At 46.4% G+C, this 15,739-nt stretch overlaps 1 protein-coding gene across 1 annotated transcript in view; it reads left to right on the top strand.

The window, feature by feature from the left end:
• TMEM178B (transmembrane protein 178B) overlaps positions 1–15,739 on the top strand; it is a 413,427-nt gene that overhangs the window by 126,209 nt on the left and 271,479 nt on the right. The gene's annotated exons all lie outside the window — the stretch shown is intronic.

Raw genomic sequence — 15,739 nt, 5'->3', positions numbered from 1 at the left:
AAACTGTTCCAACCTCTGCCTGTTACCCAGTTCCAAAGTTACTTCTACATTTTCAGGTATCTTTTCAGCAACACCCCACTCTAATGGTATCAATTTACTGTATTAGTTTGTTTTCACACTGCTGATAAAGACATACCTGAGACTGGAAAGAAAAAGAGGTTTAATTGGATTTACATTCCTCATAGCTGGGGAGGCCTCAGAATCATGGCAGGAGGCGAAAGGCACTTCTTACATGGCGGTGGCAAGAGAAAATGAGGAAGCAGCAAAAGTGGAAACCCCTGATAAGCCCATCAGATCTCTTGAGACTTATTCACTATCATGAGAATAGCACAGGACAGACTAGATCCCATGATTCAATTACCTCTCCCTGGGTCCTTCCCACAACACATGGGAATTCTGGGAGATACGCTTCCAAGTTGAGATTTGGGTAGAGACACAGCCAAACCATATCACTGTGATACAGTACCTATCAATCTGCAGTTCTATTTTCTTTTAATGTTATATTTTGAGGTCTATCATTTATATGTATAAAATGCTATATACACACACAGTTCTAATTCTATTTTAGTTATTGTATAATATTCTATCATGTGAATGTGACCACCTTTTACTTTTCCACTTCCTTTGGTTTTCACTCTTTTTTGGACATTTGGTTTTCAGTCTTTTTTTTTTTTTTTTTGCAAGCAATGCTGTATTGAACATCCTTGTACGTGTGTCGTCCTCAGGCACACGTATAGGAGTTTGTTGAGGGAGTATAAATTTGGGCCATAGGACATATACATTTCTACTTGATTTTGTCAAGCATTTGGGACAATTTATACTTCAAATAACAATGTCTGGAAGTTTTTATTTCTCCTATCTTTACCAAATCTTGATTTTATCTGTTAGGTTTGCTGTTTTGATTGGGAAGTGGAATGTAGAGCAGCATTTCTGAAAGTTAAAAAATAAGAAATTCCATCTTGGTTTGGACTCCTCAGGTTAGAGCTAAGGATTGGGGGTTAGGGGAACACTTGTTTAACTACCAAGTATCATCTTTGCAGGTCAAAGGTGAGTCCTAAATCATTACTCTCCTGCGTGTGTCAAACATCAAACTATATTTGGTGCTGGGCAGCTGTAGCCATGTTTCTGCTTCATGTCTTGGAGGTCTCATGCATGGGTGGTGGAGATGTGTCGGAGAAGCTCTGGTGTAATTGGTCTTCGAGGGGGCTGGAAATCAGGGCACAGTAGGCTCAGTCCTTGAGCCAGGAGTAGGAGGGTAGGACACAGCCAGGGTTACAGCATAATGGGAAATGCTGCCTTGGGCTGGAAGTGGGGATGGGGTGAGATGCCAGCAACATGGTTGAGAAAGAAACTGAGATCAGTACCTGAGGTCAGAAGAAGACAGGATGATAGGAAGCTGTCTCCTAGATGTTTATTTCTTTTGTTAAACCATGACAGATTTGTACTTGCTGCATGTCTTAAAGGACATTTATGGTGTCTGATATATATAAAAAATCTGTGTCCCAAATGGTGCCATAGTATAATAATAGCAATAGTAATTATGGATTGCTTGTGACGTACCAGGCATTAAGTGCTTTACCTGTATGAACTTGTTGAATTCTCACAATATCCCCAACAGGGTAGATACTTGCATCACGCCCTTTAAAATAAGGACACTTGGTTACAAAGGGCTTCGTTAATTTGGCCAAGATCCCATATCCGGGGAGTCTTAAAGCCGGGATTAGAACCCCTGGCAAATTGGCTCCAGCACCCATGCTTTTTATCCAGTATAGTGCCACAGGACACAGGAGGAATAGAGTGAACAAGTTGCTATTCCTTTCTTCAGTTCTGTTTTTGAATTTCATTGCAACTAGGGAGTCTGGATAAATTAATACTTTAATATCTGTAATCTAGCCAAGCCATTTAACTTAAACATGGAAATAATCAATTTTGTGAGTAGACAGAGGTATAAAGAAAAACATAATTCATCTATTTGGGGTTTCTACATTCTGTCTGTGATCTTTAGTTTCCATTCAAGTTTTTCTTTTTTTCCATTTTTTTTGAGACAGAGTCTTACTCTGTTGCCCAGGTTGGAGTACAGTGGCGTGATCTTGGCTTACTGCAACCTCCACCTTCTGGATTCAAGGGATTCTCCTGCCTCAGCCTCCTGTGTAGCTGGATTACAGGCATGCACCACCATGCCTGGCTATTTTTTTTTTTTTTTTTGTATTTTTAGTAGAGATGGGGTTTTACCATGTTGGCCAAGCTGGTCTCAAACTCCTGACCTCAGGTGATTCACCACCCTCGGCCTCCACAGTTCTGAGATTATAGATGTGAGCCACTGCACCTAGCCAGTTTCCATTCAAGTTTTAGCCAAGACATATAACAGGTTGAAGAAGAAAATAGTCAATCATCTGAATTTTGTCTCTCAAGTACAACTCAACTCCTCCCAATCCTTCCCCAGTCTCTTCTTCCTTTCTCTCTCTCTCCTCTAAATTAACTGATAAAAAGGAAAATCAGCATTATGTAACTGCTTTTTCAAAGGGAAAGTGGAAAACTCAGTGATCTGCATTTTTTTTTTTGCCCTAGCTGAAACAGCTTCATTCAGCTATTCGGAAGCATCTGGATGGTTGTCTGAATCCTCTCATTTTTACCGGGCTCAGCCTGTAGGAAATGCCTGGCTTTGGCCTTCTAGAGGTGCATACCTGGGGGAGATAGACTTGCCTGGGGAGAAGCTGGCCAGCAGAGTGTCTGCCATCGGGTCCCACAGCCCCACACCCAGAGGCGGCGGCGGCAGAGCCCAGGAAAGCCATCTCTGTCCTGGCATCTGCAATTCTGGTGACTCATGAACAATCATTTTACTTTTCTCTGAAGAAGCAGAAATGACGAATTTCCAAGTCTGTTTATCTTCTCTCTGTCCCTTTCCTTTAGGACAACTGCCTCATGCTGCATCCTTAATTTAAAGAAAATGGATGTTTCCCTCTGGCCTGAGAGCTGGGGATTCTTATCAAAAGTGACATTAAAAAAGTGCCAGACTGGCCTCCCTCCTCTTCCTGGCCCATCCTTCATCACCTCTGCCCGCCTCCATCACTGTCTCCCATCTCCAGATCTGTCTCCACTTCCTGGGTCCCTAGAGAGAAAGCATGAGCTCATTGTTTTCCAGCGAAAAACCAGATCTGGTCTCCTTGCCTCGTTTGTCTGTCAGAGCCTGGAGATGGATGATTCTTCCACCAGCTGAACCTGTGCCTGGAGGAGCTGAGCCTGGTGTCTGCACCGGGCATGTGGAGGCCGCAGGCAGGGTAGTGGCAGCCCGCAGCTCCGAACTTTCCCAAAGGTCATTAGGGATGTGATGGGAATAAGGGATAGATTATTTACTACACCCCAGATGGTAATCTAAAGCCATACCTCACCTTCTCATTCTTTCCCAAGAAGTCTGTTTCAGGCTGGAAAATACATGAGCAAACTGGGGAAAAGGCAGCCACAAATGTGCAGGCAGGATGGGCCATGGGGGGCACAGACGGTGACAGCTCATTCTTTATTTCCTCTTGTGAAGAAGCGACGATGTAATGACATTTAAAAATATCTTGTTTAAAACATGCAAAAAAAAACAAACAAACAAACAAAAAACAACTCAGAGAAGGGGCAAAGGCATTCAGAATCCAGGAAAAAAAGGAATTAGGATAAAAAGGTTGGAGATCCCACTAAAGATGAAGTGACCTTTACAACAGAGGACTGTGAAATGTTATAGGTTGGTGCAAAAGTAATTGTGGTTTCTGCCAGTAGTAGTAGCAACCTACTAAGTGCTTTCGTGAAGGAAAAGAGTCTCATGATAAAGGAATGAAAAGAACCTGGTTAGCAAATGCAATGAGAAGGCAGAGGAATGGAAGCCATCTGGCATAATTTGGGGAAGATCTCCATCAGCTGTAGTGGGGGAGGTGCCTTGTGGTCCCTCAGTGGGGAGGCTGCTTCTCTCTTTCTTCCTTTCTTATTTTCTTCCTTTCTTCTTTGCTTTCTCTCTCTCTTCTTCTTCTTCCTCTTCCTGACAGGGTCTTGCTCTGTCACTTAGACTGGAGTGCCATGGTGCAATCATAGCTCACCTTAACCATGAACTCCTGGGCTCAAGCGATCCTCTTGCTTCAGTCTCCGAGTAGCTGAAACGACAGGTGCAGGCCACCATACCTGGCTAATTAAAAATTTTTTTTTTGTAGACAGGGGCTCACTATGTTGCCCATGCTGGTCTTGAACTCCTGGGCTTAAGTGATTCTCCCGCCTTGGCTTCCTGAAGTGTTAGGATTATGGGTGTAAGCCACGGTGCCTGGCCCATTTTTATTTCTTAGTTGGAATGCTGGCCACCCAATGATGTGGAAGCACAGGGAGGATGTGAGAGGTGCTTTATCTAGCAGGGCTGTCCTGGCTGCCAGTGGAGGCGGGATGGCTTGAGGGAGCTTGGAATGCAACGTGCAGCGAGCCTGGAGGCAGGTGACCAGTGTCTAGATTTTCAATGAGAGAGAGAGCACTCTCAGAGGATTCCGTGAATATGGATAAGCAGCTCCGTTAAAGGGAGCCCTGGAAAACCGTCCAAAAGGCTTATTAAACAGATGGTGGGTGAGCACACAGTGAGAAAGTGGTGATGCCGGCAGAGTGAACAAGCCATGCCAGGCTGACCTCATTCCCTTTTTGGATACAGTTCTTAGACAGACTGATAGGGGTGAACAATGTGGGCAAGGCCTCTCGTGACGACCAGGTGGATGAAACAGGAACGTGTGGAGGCAGGGAGCTGAGTTCCTGGCAGTGTAACGATGGCACCCAAAGCACTTTCTCATAACTGCTTGATTTCAGGTCACGACAAGGCTTTGTGTGTGTGCTTGGGTGGAGTTCTGCCTCCAACACCGCCCTGTGGAAAGATTGTAGCAATGGCTTGGCGAGGATGGGGATGGCCTGCTGATGCAGCATGTGGGACTAATTGCTAATTTGTAGGATGACAGAATCACGATCCAAACATTTTTTCAGGGGCTGAAACAAACAGAAGATCCTACACTGAGGTAACAAACCAAAATACATACATCTAAAAAAACTGAGGCTGGGCGCAGTGACTCATGCCTATAATCCCAGCACTTTGGGAGGCCGAGGTGGGCAGATCACAAGGTCAGGAGTTTGAGACCAGCCTTGCCAACATAGGGAAACCCCGTCTCTACTAAAAATACAAAAAAAAAAAAAAAATTAGCCGGGCATGGTGGTGGGTATCTGTAGTCCTAGCTACTTGGGAGGCTGAGGCAGGGGAATTGCTTGAACCCAGGAGGGAGAGGTTGCAGTGAGCTGAGATCACGCCACTGCACTCCAGCCTGGGTGACAGAGTGAGACCCCATTTCAAAACAAAAAACAAAAAACTGAAAAATGAGGAAAGACAGCTGCCCAAGCACATGAATGGTTAGAGTTGGCCTAATAGCTTTGTCGGAGGAAACTACGCTGTTCCCTCGAGTGACAGCACCAGCACACAGCAGCCCACAAAGCTAAGAGGGGGCCAGGCCACATGGCCAGAGCTGTGACAGCAGACCTGGGAGCCCATGGCCCTACTGGGTTTGCACAGGTCTAACTGTGCACAGGAGTGACTGTTCCCAGTGCTCTGTGTGACCCTGGGAGAGATTCTCAACCACAGACTGAACCTGGACGATGGCCAGCGTGGCAGTGTTTTTTGTGACTGTGTGATTGGGAGAAACTGGAAGTGTTCAGCTGGAAGAAAGGGAGACTTAGGGGTGGGGAAAGGCATGAGCATTGTCTTTAAATACTTATGTGCTGTTGTATGGGAAGGCGATGTTATTGAAGGCTCACCATGGGGCAGGTTTTACATGGGTTATCACATTCATTTCTCATCTGTCTTCTGAGGTGTGTGCTATTATTACCAGTATTCTGCAGATGATGAAACAGAGGCTTTGAGGGGACTAAGACCTTGCCCAAAGGCTCCTGCTGGTAAGCGGCTTGTCCTGGGAGTGAGGACAAGAATGTGGCTGAGACTTGAGAGTCAGATGCCGGGCTAGTAAACACTCTTTAGCTCTCCTCCACTGCTGCGCTCTGTGTTACTGTGGAGCTGTCTTCTCTCCAGCTTGTTAGGGGAGCGATGGAAGCAAACATTTTGTCTTACTCTGATAAGAGCAGCAGAGTCTGTAGGTGCTGAAAATCCCCGCAAATGGAAAAGTTTTACTTTATATGTTTCCAGTAGAAAACCTTGGAAGGTCTCCTGCTTTCTTTCAGAAGAGCCTGGTCTTTCCCAAGTTCTTTTCACATGTGTGGCAGGGCGTGCTTAGGCGCGTGTTAGGTGGATTTGAATCCTACCTCTGTCACCTAATCGCTGTGCACTTTTGAGGATACCTAGAAGGATGCCTCTCTAAGCTTCTCAGTCTTCATTTATGAATGGGGATAATAAGGCACCTTTTAGGATTAAACAGGCAAATGAATAAAACGGTTCTGTGTACAGTACCTAACACATAGAAAGTATTCATCAAACAGAAGCTATTGTTAAAATGAATAACAGTACTCAAAGCACCATTTTGACCATCAGGACTACAAAGGTGAAAAACACAAGCTTCTCTATCTCAGAGCTTTTACTATAGCTAGAGTTACATGATTCATATATAATAACTGCGTTGTAACTGTAACCAGCGGAAGGTGTTTAGAGCAGGGTCAGGGGGTCAGAAACATGAGGGTGGGGTGGGTGGGTGGGTGACAGGTTTTGAAAACAAAGTTCCATGTGTGTAATGAGGAGGGTCCCCTGAGCGCCTCTCATAACAAACATTTATGTAACATAGAATGGAAACAAATTAAACATGTACGACTCAGTCTATGCAGTGCATACGAAACGACGTTAAAAGGCCACATTGATAGGGCAGCACAAAAAAACCAAGCATACAAAATGGAATGCATTTGAAAGCATTAAAAATAAAAACGTAGATAACACTTTTCCTCAGTATGAAGAAAATAAAACCTTCTTTCTGGCTGGGGCTGCAGCAGCTATAAGCCTTGCAAATCCTTGGGCTCAGAACATCTGGGAGGAGCAGAAGGCGCTAAAGAGAAGATGTGGGGGAGGTGGGGTGTGGAGATTTCTTGAAATAAGCTTTTGTGAAGAGTTGCCTCTTAAACAGGGAGAGCTCCTGTCAACATTGCCAGTCTCAGTGGAGGTTGCCAAGGGTGTGTCTTCTCTGCCCCTCCCATTTCTGCCCCGTATGGGGACAGGGCTGTGGGGGGCATGGGAACCACCAGCATGGTCTGCCCACCTTGCAACTCCAGAATGTTCTTGGTTTGCTTCCTGCCGCTTTCATCACTGACAAAGTTTTCCTTTTAATCTCCAGTCTTTAAGCCCCTAGACTCCTGTGTTCCTTCTCCCGCCTCTTCTGGTCTTCTGAAGAATCCAATGTGATAATGCTAATACATCTGATAAATGGCCTTCCTAATATGCTAAAGAAAAATCTTCCTGCTAAGATGTAATTTTTCCTTTTTTCTTTTTTGAGAAAGTGCTCTTTAAAGAGGAGACGAAGACTGGGCCTTAAAGCTCTAACTGGTTTTGTCTTTTTTTGTTGGTGGTTTTTTTCCATGTGCTCTTTCTACTTTTGATGTAATCTTCCATATATTAAGTGCAGGGAATTAGCCAGGCCTCGAGCTAGAAAGTCTAAGAACTGTCAGCCCAGTGCGGGAGACAGCCGTCAAGTCCTAAAGGCTGACACTGTGGTGGGCAGAGGCCAGCATGTGTCACTGGGGGATCCCACGTGGGCTGGACACTCCAGGCGCTGTCACTGTGGAAAGGTGAGCAACATACGAGACACGGACGATATCCCTCCCTCCCTCCCTCCCTCTCTTTCTTCCCTCATCAGTGGACGTACTGAGTTTCTTCCATGTACAAGGCACTGTGGCTGCAAAAATAATCCTTGTTCCCAACAAAGCTTCCACCCAACAGTGAATCCTTACAGCCGTGGTGTCTGAAACTGCTGTGCTCACATTGGAAAGCACCAACCTGGCTTAGAGAGGCCTGAATCTGCATCCCAACTTGTCCCCTGGCTGCCACAGACGAAGGCCTGGAGGCCTCTTTAGTCAAACAGGGCTGGTCCTAGAATGCCACCCTCCTGGGGGTTGTCATGAGAATGGCATGGGATAACATGAGAGCCTCTGGCATGTGGTAGGCATTGACTGTATTTTTTGCTTGTTTGTTTTAAAAAAAGGAACTCTAGGATGAAGGAAACACGTGGACTCTCAGAAGTGGTCCAGTAGTGTGTCCTGGACTACTAGGGTCCATCCTGTGCCTGTAGATGGGTGAATACCAAGAGAGGAAAGGGCCTCAGGGGAACAGTAAAGGAAGAGAAAGCCTGCCTCATCCAACGGTGCCCACAGGACCCTTCAAAGTAACCTCAAGACTAAATTGTACCAGTTCTCTTTCAAGCATGTAAATTATGTCCACTATACTCCTCTAGGTCATTGTTCTTAGTTTGGGTCCTCCTAAAAGTAGAGCTTGTGACAGGGTCTCTGAGGGAAGCAGGTGTGCCGAGCTGGAAGCATCCGACTAGAAAGTGAGAGAAACCAGTCAAGAGGGCGGGGTTGAGCCTGTTACTACTATGAGTGCCAGGTTCAGTACCAGGGGACCCTCCGAGGAACTGTGCAGAAAGCATCTCATAATTACTCTCCCAAAGGACGGGGCTTTTGCTCTCTGCCTGTCACCCGCTTGGCTGAGGGCTGCACTCCTGCAGTTGCTCAGGGTGGGCTCAGTGGAGTTGGGAAGGGAGTGGAGGCAGGGAGGGCTGCTGGGTGCTTGCTGTGGGCACCATCAGCTTGCCCAGGAGCACCCACTGCAGCTGGAGCTGGAATCAGAGGTGGGCGGAGGGGACGTGGCACTGAGGACGATTGCACTAGTTCTGTCCACGAGATGCTGGAGTCATTTTAAGGCATTGCATAAACACAGCTTGGGGGTAGGCATTCAACCCTGGTATGGCTTTGCTGGTGGCTCTCAGATATGGCTTCGGAGAAGAGAACAGCAGACACTTGGAGCCATTACTTAATTTACCTAGTAGATCAAAGCAGACCCGATATCAATTTTTCACTCATCCAAATATAATCTAGGGTTTCCTATGTGCCCATTGCTGTGCCTGGCTCTGGAGTAGAATGTAAACAAAAGAAATGGCTTCTGACTGTTTTTTTTTTTGAGACAGTGTCTTGCTCTGTCACCCAGGCTGGAGTATGGTGGTGTGATCACAGCTCACTGAAGCCTCCAATTCTTGAGCTCGAGCAATTCTCCCATCCCAGCCTCTTAGTAGCTAAGACCACAGGTGTATAACACCACACTTGGCTAATTTAAAACAGTTTTTTTTAATACAGTCAAGTTCTCACTATATTGCCCAGGCTGGTCTTGAAGTCCTGGCCTCAAGTGATCCTTCCGTTTTGGCCCCCAAAAGTCCTGGGATTACAGGCTGAGCCACCGCACTTGGCCTGGTTTCTGATTTTGATAAACTCTGTCTAGTGCTGGAAACTGTTCTTTGAATAAAAAAGGATTTGGGATTAAAGGAGTCTGGGAAAATCTGCTGTAACTGTCCCTTTTTGGTAGAGTCACAATGTATATTAAAAATGCTTAAAGTCCTGCAACAAGTGAGCCTTTTATAATTTGTTTAACCCAACCTCTCCTAAATACTTTGGGCCATCACACTCCAATCCCATCTTGCCACTTTTAAAGTGATGGGTGGAGGGAGTGCCCACATTCCTGTGCTTCCCTGGCGCCCCGTTGTGGACAGTATAGGGCCTTGCCTTTGGAGAGTCGCCTTGAATGCTTTATCTCTTCTCTGCATCTTTGCTCTCTAGGCTGAGCTCCTCTGTAGCTGAGAGCCCCTCCATCTGGAGGAAGGGGATGTGGATCTCATTCACACTTAGGTGCAAGTCAGGGCTACCCCTTCAGACTTATTTACAAGAGCTTTAACAATGGATGTCCAGGAGAACAATATTCGATCCAAAGGAATGACTCTCTAGTGGAGATATGAAGTAACACAGCACTTGTTTAGGGAAGATAGTTTTAGATGGGGTGAAGCTAGGTCCCAGTGCTGCCTCTAAAACCACGCTGCCTAGAAGGGCTCTGCTTAATATATATTAGCCTTGAGTGATAGACTCTTTTGACAGCACTTAGGAAACCCTGGATTGCTGAGAGCTGATACATGTGGGAGAAAAACTGCCTTCTGGCATTGCTGTAGGTGTGACCAGACTTCAGAATTCAGCATCACTGCATGCAGTTTCTGTGCCATCTCTGACACCCTCTCTTCCTTGGTCTCTGTTCCTCACGTGTCCAGTGCACATCAGAGCTCTTGCTCCGCCAGCCTCCTGGGGCTATTGTGTGTGAAAATTTATACTTGATAGACATAGATCTGTGTTTATAGCATGATGCAAACATTTCAGTAATATTATTTCTGAGTTTCTGTGTTCATGTCCCCTTAAAGTAGTCTTAGGACAGCAACTGTTAAGAATAACTAATATTTACTGAGCACTTACTATGTGCAGGGACCATACTTAATACTCGATGTGAGTTGTCAAGCTATGCTTGGGTCTTAGAAGACTTGAGATGGAGAAAAAGTAATGGGCAGTCTCTCCCCGTCAATGGTTCCCCGTCTCCCTTTGCCGCCGTGGAGCTCTGGGAAGGAAGAATGTGCTAGCATTGGACTAAGTGGGAGCTACAGTGATGCTTTTGGAAGGGGGCAGGAGAAGGGAGATGTGAGGGGAAGAGTCCTGGAGAAAGAGAGGAGAGGAGTGAGCTGGATGTTTTGTCTGCCCGTCTAATCCAGCCTCTGCCTTCTGCACCTGCTCTGAGCTCCTGGAGGCTGACTTACCCTCCGGCTTCTAGTTTGGGCTCTGCTACTGGGATGAGGGGTCTGACGAGAGATTAAAGGGAGCAGTGAGAGGTTGGATGTTTCTTCCCTGCCGCCTCGCCACAGGTTGGCTGTGACTCTCGGCCAAAGGCTGCATCATCTCTGTCCATATGGCCACCCTTGCCAGGTCCTGGTGACAGCTCCCTTCTCTGTCCAGGCCTCGGGGTTGTACCAGCTGCTCCTGTTGCCAGCCCGGGGTCCCTTGCACCATCCTTCGCTGGTCTCTTCATACTCCGTGCTTAGCTTTGTAAATCTCCCTGTTTTGTTGTTATGGTGGTAAGGACATTTAACATGAGATCCACCCTTTTAAGAGATTTTTGAGTGTATAATAGTATTGTTAACCATAGGCACAATGTTATACAGCCAATTTCTTATTTATCTTGCACAACTGAAACTTTGTATCTGTTGAATGACATCTCCCTATTTCTCCCACACCCCAACCCCTGAAAACTACCATTCTACCCTCTGTTTCTATGAGGTCAACTATTTTAGAGAATTCATGTCAGTGGAGTCACGCAGTATTTTCCCTTCTATGACTGGCTTGTTCACTTAGCATAACGTCTAGGTTACGCTATGGTTGTCCCATGCCTCAAGCTTCTCTTCTTTTTAAAGACCGATTATATGGCACTGTAGGGATGCAACACTGGATATTGTGTGGATACCACGTTTCCCTTATCCTTCGTCTGCTGATGGACATTTAGGTTGCTTGTATGCTTTGGCTGTTGTGAATAATGCTGCAATGAACATGGGAGTGCAGTCATCTCTTTGAGATAGTGATTTCAGTTGTTTTGGATTTGGCCCAGAAGTAGCATTGCTGGATCATTCGTAATTTTTTGAGGAACCGCCACACTGAATCCTGTGGTGGCTGTAACTGGTTTACATTCCCACCAATAGCATGCAAGGGTTTTGCTTTCTCCACCCCCTCGACAGTATTATTTATTTATTTTGGTAATAGCCATCCTGACAAGTATGAGGTAACATCTCCTTGTGGTTTCAATTTACATTTCCCTGATGATTAGTGATACTGGGCATCATTTCCTGCTGGACATTTGAATGTAATTGCCTTTGGAGAAATGTCTGTTCAAATCCTTTCCCCGTTTTTTTAGTCAGGTTATTCTTTTGCTACTGGGTTAAATTGTCCTTTTTTGAAACTCTCCTTAATTACCTGTGTCTTGCTATGACCCTGACATACGGGCAGGAGGGGTCACTAGCTCCGAAGGCAGAGTGTGACTGAGGGTTTAAAGTGTCCCACCAGGCCAGGGGTGGTGGCTCACACCTGTACTCTTAGCACTTCGAGAGGCAGAGGTTTAAGAATCACTTGAGCACAGGAATCTGAGACCAGTCTGAGCAACACAGTGAGACTCCCATCACTACAGGACATAAGAAAAGACTGGGCACAGTGACTCGTGCCTATAATCTTAGCAATTTAGGAGACTGAGGTGGGCAGATCGCTTGAGCCCAAGAGTTTGAGACCAGCCTGGGAAATATAGTGAGACACCATCTCTACTAAAAATAAAAAAAAATCAACTGGACATGGTGGCATGCACCTGTAGTCTCAGCTATTGCAGAGGCTGAGGTGGGAGACTCCCTTGGGCCAGGAGTTCCAGGCTGTAGTAAGCTCTGATTATGCCACCGCATTCCAGCCTGGATGACATAGTGAGACCAGTCTCTTTTAACTAACTAACTAACTAACTAACTAACTAACTAACTAAGTCCCCCATAGGGGCCACAGGAAGGAGCCACCCCTGGGGTTCCTACCAGCCAGTCCTCCCCCACCTGAGGCTCCTGGAGGGAGAACAGAGACTCTGGGCTAGAATGCAGGAGTTTGGTGCAGAGGGGTTTGTCCTTCCTTCCTGGTAAGGCCATGGACTTCTCCATTGCCTTCCAGGTAGCCCCTCTGTACTGGGTGCTGCAGGAAAACCTGTTTGTATTAGGAAGCCCACATTCTAGGCATACATATTTGGTGCCCAGATGGTTCCTGTATATACAAAAGCCCAGCACATTGACAGGACCTACAGACACATGGATAAATATTTTGCTTTTCTTTTTAGGCAATATTTGAATCTTTCAAATTTAATTGCTGTCAGAGGCAGGATGCTTGCAATCCCAGAGGCAAAGCAAATAGCGAGGGCCTCCAGCGGGGCTGTTGTCGCTGCTGCAGGCAGGCTCCCCGGCCAGTCACCTGCAGTGCCTGTGGGTTGGCTTCTTGCTCTTGCTGAATGTCAAGGGCCTCTTCCCTCTCTGGCTGGGTGGGCTACGGTTGGAGGAGGTTAAGGGAGCTGGCTCCAGCCTGCCTGGAACCAGTGGCAACTTGTTGAGTTTGTGTTGAGGCTGAGAGAATCTGACCTGAGCTAAGAAATCAGGTATTTTTCTCACACAAGAGTGAGTCACCAATCTGGCCATCCCCAGTGGGACCTGGTTTTGCGTTCCAAGTCTGGGTCTTGGAGCTGTTTTGTTGAATCTTGAAATTATTGCAGGTACAGCTGCTGCTAGCTCATAAGGCACCATTGTGCAAATGAGACAAAGGCAGCCCTTCTGGCAGGGTGAGCCTCCAACACCCCCGACCGGGGTGCAAGACTTGGCCAGCAGAGCAGCAGCTGGGTTTCAGTGTCCACATATCCCTGGGAAGTGCCCTTATGCAGGACACAACCTGCCTGACTGCACATGTCCAAGGCATGATGGTATTCTTGTTACAACATTCTACCTTTATATCTTCCTTTCCTCTTTCTTTTATTCCTTTCACCCCCAAACCACTGACCTGGTTGCCCCTGGGGTTACATTTACCAAGTACATTGAGACAGTGTTCTGTGACCATATACAGATTTCCTCTACCTCACTGTGATTAATAAGCCTCTCCTTGTATTGTCCAGGCAGGGAGGAGGCGTTTGCTATAGATGCACAGAGTTCTGCCACAATCGCCTCCTTTAATTCATTAGATTCTAATTTGCCTCAATTATTTTAATTCCTTGCATGTAATAAAAGCAGTTGGATTCTTTGCCCACTGCAGTCTTACAAAGAACACCTCATATTACTTATTCCTTTCCTCAAAGCACATGTTATTGGTGCTTACCTTGTACTAGGGGCTGGGAAGATAAAGATGAATGAATAAGACAACATCCCTGCCCTTGAGAAACTCATATTCTAGTAGGGGAGTGAGGCGTGTAAACAGATAAATCACAGTGCAGGAGTGTGTTTGCTGCAGGAAGGGCAGAAGCACAGGGGAGTGGGGAGGAGAGCAGGGAAGCTGCTGGTGGAACACCTGCTGCTGGGGTGCCATTCTAGATGCCAGGAAAGCTCTGCCGAGGAGCTGCCACTTGAGCCATCTCTTAGGATGAGTGGGTGTTGACTCATCCTAAGGAAAAGCAAGGTAGGGAGGAGAATAGATGCCAAGTCAGGAGTGAATATGGCATCTTCAGGGTAAGGTGGGGAGGTTCCCCTGGCTGGAGCCTGGGGTGTGTGAAGGTTGGGGCCTGAGGGGAGCTGGGACTTGATGCCTGAGGAGTGTGGGGTTTATCTTGTGTATAAGGAGGCCAACAGGGCCTGTGAATGGAGTGTGACATTATCATATTTTCCTTTCCTTTATGGAATACACTCCACGTGGGAGGGTGGCCTGGTAGAGGAGACTCTCTGGTCCTGGGTTCTGATCTTGGCACTGCTACTTCCTTGGGTAAGTCATTTAATCTTCTCATGCCTCCACTTTTTCATTAAAAAATAGGGATGAAGATGGTAATGCCTACTTAATTTGGTTGTAGAATGGACTAAATGATTAAATGAGATGGTATCCATAATGGCATTTCCTACTGGTGGACCAAGTCCAGAACCCATAAATAGGTTCCAGGTGTGTTGGAAACCCTGGTCCCTTCAGTGCCCTAGGAGCCTGGACATAGCCACGGGCAGCCTCATCTGTTCACTCCAGGGTGCCTCGTAAACATCTTCTGTGTGTGCGCCGTAGCATGAGCAAAGTTGGAAACCAGTGGTCTCCAGAGCCTTGCCGAGTCCCTCCTATCTCATAAGTCCTTCAGCAATGTGGTTATTGGTTGATATAGTCGTTGTATCAGGACAACTACTATAGGAGGAGAGGAGACAGAGAGTAGGGGCTGGACTCCTGGGACATTTCTCAAGTAGAACTGGCAGAATTTGGCCACCAGCTAGATGTCAGGAAGGAGGGGCTGCCTTGAGGAGGAGGCAGCATTCACAATGACTGCAGGATTTATGCTGTAGACTGGATGGGAGGTGATGCTATTAATGGAAATTGTTATGGAAATTAGAGCGTGTGGGGTTGGAGGTGTGAATGTGAATGGAGGAAGTGGAGACTGTCTGGTAGACTCCTTTTTCAACAAGTTTTGCAAGTTAAGGAAGGAGGATGACAGGATGAAGGTATGAGGAGGAGGTGTGCTTAGGGGGAATGCTGGGGGCATGTGAGAGGCTTCAGGATGTTTGTGGGCTAAAGGAAAAGAGGCAGAAAAGTTGAAAAATTGAAGACACAGGAAGAGCACATACCACTCTCTAGAACGTGCCTCTTGGACACCGTCAGTCTCATTGGAGGAGCGCCCACCAATAACTGGCAACTGGGCAGTTATCCAGATATGATTTATAATAAGGCATCGGTTTCATGAGGCACTGTCTAATTGCACTTCACCAATTGCCAGGTTCCCTGCTGACAGTGGGCCAGGGGGTCAAACAATTCAATCATGTGCCACCACTTATAAATTGAAAATCAGTGGGGTGCAAAATGGATTACCATCAAAATCCATTCAGGCACAAAACCAAATTTAAAAACCCCTCACCTTTAAAAATCACCCCTTTCCTGATTCTTCACAATGCACTGACATTGAGTCTTTATATCCCCCAGATGAGCAAGTGTCAGTAGAAATAGC

This window comes from Aotus nancymaae, unplaced genomic scaffold (assembly GCF_030222135.1).
Source record: "Aotus nancymaae isolate 86718 unplaced genomic scaffold, 86718_ANA_hifiasm-v0.15.2.pri h1tg000002l, whole genome shotgun sequence".
NCBI lineage: Eukaryota > Metazoa > Chordata > Mammalia > Primates > Aotidae > Aotus > Aotus nancymaae.
This window is presented reverse-complemented; position numbering and strand designations above follow the sequence as displayed.